Source organism: Acinonyx jubatus, chromosome C2 (assembly GCF_027475565.1).
Source record: "Acinonyx jubatus isolate Ajub_Pintada_27869175 chromosome C2, VMU_Ajub_asm_v1.0, whole genome shotgun sequence".
NCBI classification, from domain to species: domain Eukaryota; kingdom Metazoa; phylum Chordata; class Mammalia; order Carnivora; family Felidae; genus Acinonyx; species Acinonyx jubatus.
Window position 1 is genome coordinate 155,860,422 of NC_069384.1, and position 14,082 is coordinate 155,874,503.

Here is a 14,082-nt window from a genome sequence, read left to right on the forward strand (position 1 = left end):
GGAATGGGAGAAGACTAACGACATATCTGATCAAGGGTTAGTATCCAAAGTCTATAAAGAACTTGCCAAACTCAACACCCAAAAAACAAATAATCCAGTAAAGAAATGGGCAGAAGACATGAATAGATACTTTTCCAAAGAAGACATCCAGATGGCCAACAGACACATGAAAAGATATTCAACATCACTCATCATCAGGGAAATACAAATCAAAGCCACGCTGCGATACCACCTCACACTGGTCAGAGTAGCTAAAATGAACAACTCAGGAAACAACAGATGTTAGCGAGGAAGTGTAGAAATGGGCATCCTCCTGGGCTGTTGGTGGGAATGGAAACTGGTGCAGCCACTCTGGAAAACAGTATGGAGGTTCCTCAAAAAATTAAAAATAGAACTACCTTACTCAGCAATAGCATGTCTAGGAATTTATTCAAAGGACACAGGAGTCCTGATTCATAGGGCCACATATACCCCAATATTTATAGCAGTGCTATCAATGATAGCCAAATTATGGAAAAAGCCCAAATGTCCATCAATTGATGAATGGATAAAGAAACAGTGGTGTGTGTGTGTGTGTGTGTGTGTGTGTGTGTGTGTGTGTAATGGAATACTACTTGGCAATGAGAAAGAATGAAATCTTGACATTTGCAACAACATGGATGGAACGGGAGAGTATTATGCTAAGGAAATAATTCATTCAGAGAAAGACAGATATCATATGTTCTCACTCATATGTGGAATTTGAGAAACTTAACAGAAGACCACGGTGGAAAGGAAGGGAAAAATAAATAGTTTCAAACAGAGAGGGAGGCAAACCATAAGAGACTCTTAAAAACAGAACAAACTGAGCTTTGGAAGGGGACGGGGGGATGGGAAAATGGGTGGTGGTCATTGAAGAGAACACTTGTTGGGTTGAGCGCTGGGTGTTGTATGTAAGTAATGAACCATGGGAATCTATTCCTGAAGCCAAGAGAACACTGCATACCCTGTATGTTAGCCAACTTGACAATAAATTATATTAAAAAAAAAAAGAAACAATGGAAACTCAGATGATTTGTTCAAAACTCGAAATTAATCATATGAAAATGATCACAATACTATAATATAATACAAAATAATTAAGAAAATATAAAATATAAAGAAAAATAAATTAACCTGCAATTACCTTTGAAAACCTTCGTGACTGGTGTGAGGGATACAAGAGAGAGGAGCGTTATTGTATAGGATGACTTGCACTGTCACTAACAGGATCACTGCTATCTATTGGCTCAATGGAATCTTTTTGTGCAACTTTAACAAGGAACCTATCCAATGATCTAGAATGAATCAAAGCATTCCTAAGCTTATTCTTGTATGGAAAAGAAAAGGACTGTCCATAGGTGCCTTGAAGTGACAAAAAACACACTAGTGCCAGTTGTGGACACCTTCCGATTTTCTGAAAATTCACTGATTTCTGCCAAACACCATGGCCTGAGACCAAGCATACAGGCATGGGAGCCAATCACCCACAATCCCAGAGAGAGCGGGGGGACCATCGGCTAATTGTGATCATGTGACATTTAGCATCACGTACCACTCGTATTGCAAGATATCGCTCATTTATCAAGTTAAAATTTATTAGAAATGTTTGCTCATCTTGCAGAACACTCATAGGACAAGTTACTCGCAATCCAAGGTTTTGCTGTACATTTAAATAATGTGTAGGTGACTGCATGACTACAGCATTGGTAACTAGATGATAACCAATTCAATTAGAAACCAACTAACAGCTGTCTAAATATTTAAAATACAGCTCTTGTTTAGATCATCCGTTGTTTTGATCACCTTCAAAATTGCTGGTCAATTTGGAAATATATTAAGGCCAAATCTTCTGATATCCATTCCCAGTGGTTTCTTTCAGCTGTATAAAGCCTCCAATTCCAGGGCAAGGCCAGGTTTGTGGCCTCCAGCATGAATGCTCTTCTCATCTACCAGAGCAGACAGGCCTGAGTCTGGGTGTAGTCCATTGCAATTAAACTAGAGTTGTTGACTTTTGCAGAGATAGAAACAGTGAGATCCAACTGATATTTGGCTGCAATGCCAAAGTGAGTGCAGTCAGTACCTCACGTCCAAGCAAGGTTTACTGAAGTGTCAAGATCTTCACATACTTTCTGATTAATTGATATTCCAAATTCTGTCCTATCATTGACATTAATGTGTAAATGGAAATCCCCAGTCCTGCATCCCACTGCAAAGTTAATTGTTGTCAGCTTTGATCTGACACTGTCAAAGGTCATCTGGTACCCAGCAAGCCAGCTCTCATAACCAAAGACAGCTGAACCATGACTTGCACATCCAGCAAGATCAAATTCAACCTCACAACCAAGGTTTACACACTCCCTCTTATAAGAAGACTTGATTTTACCACTATTCTTACCCATGTTTGATGAAAATGTAATATCAAATGTTAGTTTCAAACCTTGACAAATCCAGTCTTCAATTGTGATTTCTATTCCCACACTGTTGCCAGTGTTCCATTTTTCTGTGAAAAATTTCACAGCATTTATATTTGGTCTCCACAGTTCCAGTAACTTTCCCAGTGTCTGTATTAGATGTTGAGAACTCCACACCACTGCATGACTTTGTTTTCACGTCCAGTTTCATCAACCCAAAACCAAATCCTCTGTTGAAAATATTTCTAGCAGCTTTGCCAAGGTCAGCTGATGATGGAGGAATACATATTGGCTGCATCCGTAGGTCACCATGGCAAGGCCACAGATCTGGTGGTCTCCTGAGGGGGGCTGCTGCTGCTGTTCCACTCACAGCTAAGGCCACTGGGCTCACTCAGAGTCAGGCTGCAGCTATCGCAGCTGGAGGCAGATGTGTAGGACTCAAACTGTAGTTATTTTATAACAAATGCATAATTTGTACATTGAGCAAGCATTACAGAGGTGTGGAACCAAAATGAAACTTCATGTTTGTCTTTCTCTGATGCTCTAAACTTTCTGCAGTGAGGAATAGTATTCTCCAGAGCCTGGATGAAGACTTGGGCAGACTGAAAATTCTGGTTACTCACAGATAGTCCTATGTTGCTTTTAGCCATAGATAGTCTCAAATAAAGAAATTAAAATGTCATGTGATGGTCAAACTCTAACTTTGATTGTCAGTTGGAATGGCATTAGGTTATCTCCCCTCTAAGTTCATTCCTGCTTCCAGATGGAAGTTTCCAGTAGGAAAAAGGGATCATCCTTCTCCTTGCCCCTCTTTCTAAGCTCAATGCTTTTCCTGGCCTCCTTTGTCTCCCCCTTACTAGTAGTTTCAGAGAGAAGCTAGGCCTGAGATGGGATGGGTTGTGGTCAAAACCATCTCTCATGACTTCCTCAGAGACTCCTCTTATCCCTCAATCTGAGAAGGTGCATCTATATTCCAGATGGTCCTTGAAATTCTATCTTTAGCACCTAAAGATAGATCACCTAGCATTCTCCTCTTAAGGTCACCTCATACTACCAGCCAGTCCCACTGGCCAGGACCTTGTGTCAGCTTCTCCTGCATGGTCCACATCTGGTGTATGGTGGATGCTGTCAGGTCTCTTGCCTTGACTAGTTCTAGGAGTGCAGATCCTCTCAACCTGGCCAGCCTGCTGGCTTCACTACCAAGATGGAAAGCCAGTTCTTACCCACTACAGATTTCCTTTGGTAGAAGGGAGTCAGACCCCATCCATGGTTCATTTTAGCTTTGTGAAGAATAGGTGTAGCCATGCACTGAAGAAAAAGTTCTCAGACACTGAGACTGAGTGGACATGCAGGGCTGTGTCTGCCAGGGAAATAGTAGCCACAGAAAACTGCACATAGTCTTTATTTCATGTTCACCAGGTGTAAACATCAAAGAATGTTAAAGCATGGGAGGAAAACACAAAGAGCCTCCAGACATAGACCAAACACACATCTGGTGTTTACGTGAAAGCATGCAGGGAAGATGGGCAGTTTCAAGAACTACTAGGTAATTACAGTGGGTCTGCTCCCTGCCTGGCTCCTGGGAGATCATGGGGCTCTGGATCTCATAGTGCTATCGCGTTTGACAGCCTTGAGACCAGAACATTGCTGATGTTTCAGCAATTACCCCATTTACTTTCCCGGGGCTTACAATACATTCTCTAGAAATAACTCCACAAATGGGTCAGGTTCCAGATCTGGGTCTCCCAACTGGATGGAATCCTGGTCAAATTTCCAACTGGTTTCTTGGAAGCCACCCTTGCTGGGCTTATGTCAAAAAATATCTCCTTCTAATGGAGGGAAAGGGACAGGATTCAGCAAAGCACCAGCTCTCACCAAACACATCCTTTCACCAAGATCCACACTAATGTAATTGCAAGGGTCTCTAAATGTGGAAGATGGAGTGCCAGAATGATTGATGTGAAAAGACTTGACCAGGCATTTCTGACCTTGAAGGTGGGAGAGGCCACAAGCAAGGAATGCAGGCAGCCTCTGGATGAGGCAATAAAATAGATTCTCTCCTAGAGCCTTTAGATAGGAACTCAGTCTTGCCTGACACCCTGATTTTAGCCAGTAAGACCCATTTCTGGCTTTTGACCTCCAGAACTGCAAGACAAATTTGTGTTGTCCTAAGCCACTAAATTTGTGGTAATTTGTGACAACAGCAATAGAAACTAGTACAAAGAAAGAATGGAGACAAAACCAGGAGATTCCAACAGAACATCAGTGCCAAGGGCAAATAAACATGTAGACTTTGGAGGTGTCAAGCCTATAGGACTTGAGAATATCACTTAAGTGCTATGTGCTTGAGTTTCCTCATCTGTAAAATAGGCTAGTAACAATGTTATTTAGAAGAGTGCCTTGTAGATTCATTAACATTATTAGTACAGGATGATATAGAAGCAACTATGATGATCCCTTACCTGGACTGTATCCTGATATGAAAATCACTGAAGAAAGATGAAGACTCCCTAGTTATCCCTCAGACTCTGCATGTCCCAACTCTGACCCCATTCTCAATCTGCTATGCCCTCTAAAATAAATGGTCCATCAAGAAGATCCTCCATATCAGTCTGAACATTCCCATCACTTTCCTGCTGTAACAGAAATCTGCCTGTACCACAGGACATTTTCGCTGTACCCTCTTTAATTGTGGCTAAGGAGAATTTGAGTCGGGGATATAGTTAGTTTGGGATTTGTGGGATATAATGATGAAGATCCCTGCACTCCAATGTGTAGTTAAGTTACTGTTTCTCTGCTGAACTAGGAATGATTTCTTCTGCTGTGCATTGAACCCAGTGTGGGGGCCTATGGACCAGACTTTGTATCAGGATATGAAAGTGGTCTGCAACTCCCACCACAGAAGTAAATGGGCGGTGGAGGAAAAATAAGATTTAGAATAAACAGGGTCCAAAGTTTATTACAAACAGAGGACTGAGTTCTCATCAGTGATCAGTTAAAATGGAAGATCTTTCTTGTTTAATACACAAGGTAATGCAGCATATGTAATTATAAATTCTTTAGACATTCATTTCTCTCTTTTTTGATGTGTAGAAATAAATTAAGACCAACCAAATGAGAATAAGCAAAGTATATTTATTCAGAGCTTGCTATAACAATGAAGTCAACCACCATCACTCTGCCTTTGGCAGAGGCCCAAAGACAAGCAGAGGAGTGGAAAAGTTTTCTAGTGGAAAAAAAGGAAAGCTTCACGTGTGCCCTGACTGGAGGCTGTTGGCATAAAAAAGCTGACGGTGGGCTAACTAGGAGTACCGTGTCCTATATGATTAGTTAAGGGTCAAATTTGGCTTTCTCTGATTGATCCTATGTTGGAAGCAAAAATTAAGAAAGCTGTCAGATTTTATTCAAATTCTGGTCATTTGGGATCAATTGGTACAGAGGTTGTTGTTTGGCTTCCTGGATCAGTTGTTAGAGATAATGCTCTGAATTCCTACAAGTCTGAGTTACAGATAGTAAGCTAGCTTCCTGAGCTACTTACTGTAGATAATGTTTTGGTTTCCTGGGCTGGTTGCTGGAGATTGTGGGTCAGAGTTCTATTTTTATATATCACCATTTTTATATATCATTGTGAATGTGTATATTCATCCTCTCAAATGCTAATCACACGAGGTAAAATTTATCAGGACTCCTGTGTGTTCTGGGCACAAACCTGTAGCAAAGTGTTGCTTTGTAACAGAAAGTATGGCAGTATAAAGACACATGTTTATATTTCCAAACTACCACTTATGAACAAATTTCAGTTGACTATCCTGGAAGAAAGACCAGATTGTTTATTCTCTCCATAGAAAAATATTACAAAACTATTATCAAGTGAAGATGTAATCAAAGAGTATGTAGCCAAAAAAGTTAAGAGAAAAGTTGTAATAATATAGACATATACAACATATAACAGTACAGAAATTATACACATGATAATGATGTTATGTAACTTTTATGGATTTTGTGATGCTTGTGCTGTCAGTTTGTTTTAAACCTATAATCTCATTTGAAATTAAAGCTTCATTTGAGTATCTGAGAAGGAAACCAATTTTCAAAGAACTAAGGAGAAAGGGTGTGAATAATTGGACCCAGACGCATCTGGCAGGTAAAAAGAAGAAAGGTATGGGAAAACTTCGTTAGCACAGCCATAAAATGTTGAGATCATCACTGAAAGAGTTAGCCTTGACAAATAGAGGGATGCTCTTTCTGTGCAGCAGTAGAAAAAAAAATGAGAGAATAAATATACAAACAGACAATGGCCAGATGATCTATAGAAATAAAAGTCTGACTCCCCAATCTACAGCAACCTGCCCAAGAAATTAATCACCTTATGTACAATAAATGGCCCAGGAAGCCAGTCTGCTATCAGTTAGACTTGTAAGAAGTCAGATTGCTATCTCTAGTAACAATCCAGGAAGTTAATTACTTCTGTAACAATCAAACCGAAGTGGCTAATACTTGATTAATAACTGACAGCTTCCCTAATTTTTGTCCCTGTTTCCAGCTTAGGACAAATCAGAGAAAGCCAAATATGCATCCCTAACCTATCATATTGATAGCCCACGTGTAATTTCCCCAGGCCAATAGCCTCTAACCAGGGCATGCCTGAAGCTTTTCACTTGTTTTAACTAACAAGCTTTCCCCCTGCTCTGCTTGCCTTTCAGTGTCTGCAATGGTAACTGACACCCAAGTAGACTTTGTTTTTCTCATTTGGTTTTGTCTTTGTTTATTTCCTTCAAGAGAGGGAACAGGTAAATACAGAGATTTACTGATACAGAGGGAACTGGAATCTCAGAATGACTAAGAACACCCCAGAAAAGGAGACAGTTTCACCTGTGGAGCCGAGAGTGTAGAACTGAAGGCTTGAGAAGATGGAGAAGGTTTGCAGAGGGTGATGTGGAGAACAGAGTAGGGTATTAATAATAAGAAAGGGATATGGTGTAATGATTTTTGAGCAGCCAGATGGTGGGGTTGCAAATATCCTGTAAACTGAAATGTATAACTTTAGAGTAAAACTGCAACGTTGACAGGGGCCAGACAGGAGCATAAACAAACAAAATTGTCTGAGGACAGTAGGGAATAGTGGAGACTGTGGCAAACTGCAGAGCACTGTCCTACCTGAAGGGGGAGCAGCTATTCAACTCCCCTTGTGAAGTCCAGATTTCTTTTTTATCTGACAGTGGTCAGGGGAAGGTCTCTCTTTGTAGCAACATTTGAGCAGAAGCCTGAAGGAAATTAGGGAATGGAGCATATAGATTCTGGTGGGAAGGAACATTCCAGGCAGGGGGACAGCAAATGCAAAAGACATAAGGAGAGATCATACTTAGCATGTTCAAGTGGCAAGTGAGAAGGCCAGTGGCCTGGAGCACCATAAGGAGGAAAGTGATAGATAGAATACTAGCACAAAAGGATACTGGGGACATGATTATACTTTGCCAAGACCTTGGATTTTCTTTTAAATCGAATGGGTAGCCTTTGGAGGGTTTCTGGGCAGAGACAACTTGATTTTAATGAAGTAACTTGACTATTAGGTGGGCAAAGTTAGAAATAGGGAAATCAGTTACAAGGCTTTTACAATAGTCCAGGCAAGAAAGGATGGTGGTGGCCTGACTAGGGGACAGAAGTGGTGGACATGATAAGAAATGGTGAGATTTTGGATTTAATTTTCAGGTAGAGCAGTTTGCTGATGGATTAGATGGGGGTGGAAGAGCAGACCAGTGAGAAAGAGGATTCCAGAATGAGTCTAAGGTTTTTGACCTGGAATTACGGAGTTATTGCTAACTAAGCTGAGAAAACTATGGGAGAAGAAACTTTGGAAAGATCAAGCGTTATCTTGGGGATATGTAAATTTAAAAATGTCAACTAGAGGGGCACCTGGGTGGCTTAGTCAGTTAAACCTCTGACTTCGGCTCAGGTCATGATCTCAGGGTCCATGAGTTCAATTCTCTGTGCTGACAGCTCAGGGCCTGGAGCCTGCTTCTGATTGTGTGTCTCCCTCTCTCTCTCTCTCTGACCCTTCCCCACTCATTCTCTCTCTCTCTCTTTTTTTCTCTCTCAAAAACGAGTGAATGTTAAAAAAAAATTTTTTTAATGTCAACTAGATATGGTCTTAGCTTGAGCAGAGTCCAAGGCCTATGTGTAAGTAGTTTATTTAGGAGGTACAAGGGCCAGCAATAAGAAAAGGGAGAGTGTGACCAGGAAGGAAGAAAGGCCAATAGAAAGTTGTGTTATCAAGGTTGCTGCCATGTACAGTGAAAACTCAAATCTTCAAAAGTACCAAAAAGAATATGCAAAATGCCTCCAGGACTGTCTGTCTGAAGGGTAAGGGGCAGGAGCACTTATTTACCAGCTCCCCACCCGTAGCTTCTCCAGGCCTGCTAACACCACTGCACCTTCTAATTGCCCATGCCCTTAAAAAAGCCAGCTGTCTGCCCTGGGGCATTGAGGGAAATCCCTGGTGCAGAAAAGGAAAATTCTTGCTGAATTCTTTCTGCTAAGTGAGTCAAAGCCTGAAAGAACTGTTTATTGCAGCCACTTGAATCAGAAGCATGGGCGAGGGACTACAAAGCAGGACATGGTGCTAGAGGTAAAAATTTGGAAGTCATCAATGTATATGTAAACATACATAATGTCCTCTTGAGCTGGAAAGTGACTAAATAGAAGGAAATTTCCCCTGTCACACTTCAAATAAAACCATTTAAGCAACCATCCATTCTACCCATTCTTACCCTGGTAAGTTTGACTTTGACATAGTAGCCACTGGCATAGCTCCCTTCTGTTTGAGGTTATCTCATATTGGATAGTGAAACAGGGATTCCCTCCTCCACAAACAAGATAATAGACTGTAGTGATGGCCCTAATTCAAACGGAAATTTCTACAGGCGTAAACATAGGATCCCTTACAGAGATGCTAGAGTGTGGACATCTGCACTATAGTCATTCCTGCAACTGGTGTGCAGCCATGTACAGCCACACACACAGAATAAATGTGTGCTTGCTTCAGTCTCTCACTCAGACCAGAAGTGCTTGTCTCCTGAAGAAACCTTACTTGGAAGTGCAGGCAACTAAGCAGCAATCAGAAGAAACACTTAGGAAATGATTGATTCACAGCACTTTTAAATTACTTAAAGCACTGAAGAGCTTAGACTAGACAGTTTCTAAGGTCCTATTCCCCTCACAGATTTCCATTGTGTTCTATTTTGGACTTGTTACATTGAGTAATTGAGTTCTTCTGCCTCAATGGCACAATCAAAGACTTTTATGATCAAAGAGCATGAGTTCCTGGAGCCAGAGGAAAGAGTCGTGGCTCATCCTTGGCTGCTCTGGATCTGAAGCCCTCTAGTGGAGAGAGTTAATTGAGGTTCCCAAATCTGGACTTTAATATCTGAAGTAAAATATTTGGCCTTTGATTTTTTTTCTAGAGGTAAAATAGGATCATCAATTAAAAGAAACACATTTAAAGGTTCCAATATGTTGTTATTTGCTGAACATCAGATTATATAATATTCCTGGACAGAGGATTTACAATCTAAACTTGAATAAGAAGCTAACCCTGGAGAAAGTATTGAAAATACTTAGGAGAAAGAAAGGTGATTATGTCTTGGGGGACCCACATTTATTCTTTTGTTATTCATTTTTAGATGGTGAAAGAATGTCTCCTGACACTGTGTCAGGACAGAAGTTTTTCCTTTCATCCCCTTTGCTCCTTTCATCCTCATCCTTAGTTACTGGGGAGTGTGTGGTGGGGAGGGGTGTCTCTTACCAGAAAAAAAAAGAAATTAAGTATTTTAAAGAGAGGAATATATTGCAGAAGATAGGCTAAATGCACAGAGAAAACAAATAGGGTTTCATGTTCCCAGAGATTCATAACAGAAAGCCACTACCACCCCTTGAAGCAAAGGGACATCAAGGTACCTGGTGGAAGCTGCACCACAGTAAGCCTGACCAGCAAGAGATGGAGTCTCAAAGAACATGCAGCTGGTGTCTTATAGGCAGCCTAAGGTAGAGAAAATACCCCTTCTCCATTCTCCTACCAGTGTCCTCCATTGGCCAAATCTCACCCAAAGCCAACTGACCCAGGAGTGTGGAAAACACCCCTATGATTCAGAACAGGGCAGAGGAAGGGTGTGGAATTACTCTGAGTACAAACTGGCCAGTGACTGGTATGATACAGAGTAAAATAATACTGTCAAAGCTGATAAATATTAGTAATAGAGACGTCTTGTAGTCTTCTGGATGTTTGTAGAAGTAGACCATGGATCTGTAGGGCTGGCTTCATGGGCACATGGGCTGTGTAGTTCCACAGGGCCAACAAATTATGTAGCCAGTTCTGTGCATTAATAACCTACAGCTGTAGTTGTGGAATGTAGAGAATGTGGCTCTGCTGTCATCCTTCAAGGATAGAGCTAGGACCTACCACACACAAAGGACACTGGAGAAGCAGTGACTCTGAAGTTGACTTTGAGGGCTGAACAGTAGTGCCAGTCAGGATCCAGGGGCAAGGGGAAGGGGTTAATAGAAAAGGGTAGGGGACTAGAAGAGAAAGGACCCCAGACTCTCACAGAGGGCTGATTCTGTGTGGACTGAGATATAAGCCAATAGGTATGGGTATATATTGTAGTCTATCTTCTGAACTCCCAAGTGTGTGAGATCTGCCACTAAGAATATTGAATCCTTTTTTGGTAAACAACTGTGCCTGTCCTTTCCAGAAATTACCAAGCACAATGAAAGGATTATGATAATCATTTCACAGAAGAGAACAAGAGATCCATGAAAACTTGTATAAACACACCTAATCTCCTAGGGTTTTCTGTGAAAGCAGTTTGGTATGGGGAATTTAAAATCTGTAATAAAGATTAGAAATTTCTTATTCAGAACACTCAATTGCTTGACTTTGCAATTTCCTATGCTACTAAACTCTTCCCATTCTTTTTTTATGCATTGCTTAACAGTTATGGGTCATAACAGTTTTTAAATTCTTGGGTCTATAGCTGTATTTAAGATCATCTGTTTTTATTCAGACCAAAGAAGCTGGATTCTTGAATTTTTATCTTTTATTTTATTGAGATCTTAGTAGCAAAAAAAATTTTGTAGGCATTAAATGTCAGAATTATATAGAATCTATCTTTTGATATATTGAAGTTTTTTTTAACAAATCAACCTAATGTTTACAACCTACTAGGCATTTGTTCTAAGTGCTTTACAAATATTTGCACACAAAACTCTACGCATCTTTAGCCCTCCACTGGGGGTCTTTAACAAAAAGATTAATAAGAGAAAAACAGTTTAATGAATACAGTGTACATCATGCAGGAGAAACCTCAACAAAGGGTAACTCAAAGTGATGGCTTAGAACTCTGGCCTATAAGATGCTATCATCTTCAACAAAGAACAATAACTTTGTTTAGAAGTGGCAGGACAAAGGAAAATGGTTTTAGTCTTCCTAGAGTGGCAAACTACAGGAAGATCAATATATGGGAAGAAACTAATGGAGTAAGGTTTATTTGAAAATTCCTCTAGTACCAGCTCTATGGTGGTAAAGTCTAGAGTCATCTCCAGTAAAGCAGAATTTACATCCTGCCTTTAGGCAGAGGGCAAGGGGAGGGAGGTAGAGAAAGCTTTTTCTGTATTTGCTACTTCCTAATTGTCTTCAGCTCCAAATAATTTTTATGTCAAAGAGTCATATTTTGGGTAACATATTTGGTTTCTTTCAGGAGACACTATTATTTCATTCTACAGGTGAGAAAACTGAGGCACAAAGTGAACAAGCATGTAGCCTGAATTCCCTAAAATAGCTTTTTCTATTCTGTTATTCTTAAACTGGTTTCCCTTTTACTGGGGGTTTTTCACAAGAAGAAAGAAACAAGGGAAGTTTCTAGATCATTTACACCTCCTTTACCCGAATTCTATTTTATAGAAGCTCCTAAGGATACTCCTCTTAAACTGCTCATCCAAACTGCCATAGTAGTCTGTGCATCATACCCAGCAGCCTTTAACGTCCACACACATTGTGTTAAAAATCACCAAGTTTATCCTAAAACATACAAAATGCAAAGATTAACAGAAGGTATCTGCCCTGAAAGAGATAGAAAGAGCTGAAAGCAATGTGTTAGCAGGCAGGCAGGAATACCTGATGCTCCTTGCCTCCAACACACACACACACACACACACACACACACACACACACACACACACGTGTAAGGAGATGGGTAGCAGGGAAGCTTCCTTGAGGGGTGATCTTCATACTAAATCTTGAAGGAGAATATGTAGTTCACCAAGCAGAAAAGCAAAAAAAGAATTTCCAGGACTAGCATGTAAAGATGCATAAGCATGACACAGCATATAAAGAGCAGGATATTTGTGGTGTTAGAAGATAGTTTTCCAAAAAAAAAAAAAGATAAACTCATGACTCTCATAGAGATGTCTCATAGAAATGAACTTGTACTAACTTTCTCTCATTAGGCAGATTTTATAAATACCAGTTCAAAGGATAAGTCTAAAAAACAGACACACAGATCAGGAGTATTGAAATGAATGTGCCAATTGAGGCAAAACTGGCTTCTTCCACAGTGAGAGTGGGAAGTCAACTGAGGATAAGACAGGATTTGCATGTCCATAGACCATTATTTTGTATTGCTACCACTTACTTTAAAATTAGTAAGATATGTCCCATAGAATCAGAATCAGATAATGCAGAAGGGTGACTCCTACATATAGTTTTCCACTGAAGTACAACTTTTCCCCTACAGGGACAACAAGAGACAAAATTTGTTAAATATTCAGTGGCCACAGGAGAGAACCATAAAAGGTTTGGACTTCTTTCTGCTAGTTTTAGTCTCTAAGTAAAGGAGGTTCATGAAGGACCAATCTGGGAATGCCAGGATCTCTGACATGGGAGGGGCAGGGCAAGGCCTGGCAGCAGGTGGAAACCTCACCGAAATACCACAAGTGTCACCTGCCGGACACCAAGACCTGACCTTTACCTCACACCCGCTGGTATTCACTGACCTTTGTTCCACATTTTTCCTTAATCTCTTTTTTCCAGCTCCTCTCTTAACTTGGGTAAATGGGAAGTGAAACTTCCCTTAAGCCATAGCGACTGCCCTAAGACCTCCAGGCAGCCCAGGCCACCCAGACCAGTTTGAATTTAACTTCTGACTCGTGCTTGTGCAGATGGACCATGTTATGACCTCTAGAATAACTGATGATTACCTTAACTCATCATAATACTAAAATCCCCACCCAAGAGGGGCGCCTGGCTGGCTCAGTTGGTTAAGCAAGTGTCTGACTTCGGCTCAGGTCATGATCTTATGGTTCATGAGTTGGAGCCCCGTGTCCTACTCTGTGCTTACAGTTCAGAGCCTGGAGCCTGCTTCAGATTCTGTGTGTTATGTGTCTGTTTCTGCCCCTCCCCTGGTCGCACTCTGTCTCCCTCAAAAATAATAAACATTAAAAAAAAATAATAATAAAAATAAATAAATAAATAAAATCTCAACCCCAGAAGGATCCTCAGCCTCATTTATATAACAAACAACATATGTATAGGCATGTTTCCTTAAGGCACATGGACAACTTCTACCTACCCTACATATGATGACAAGGCTTCCTTATC

The 14,082-nt window shown here is 40.6% G+C and overlaps 1 pseudogene; it reads right to left on the minus strand.

The window, feature by feature from the left end:
- Nucleotides 1-1,557: 1,557 nt before the first annotated feature.
- Nucleotides 1,558-2,894, minus strand: LOC113594098 (voltage-dependent anion-selective channel protein 2-like; annotated as a pseudogene).
- Nucleotides 2,895-14,082: the final 11,188 nt, after the last annotated feature.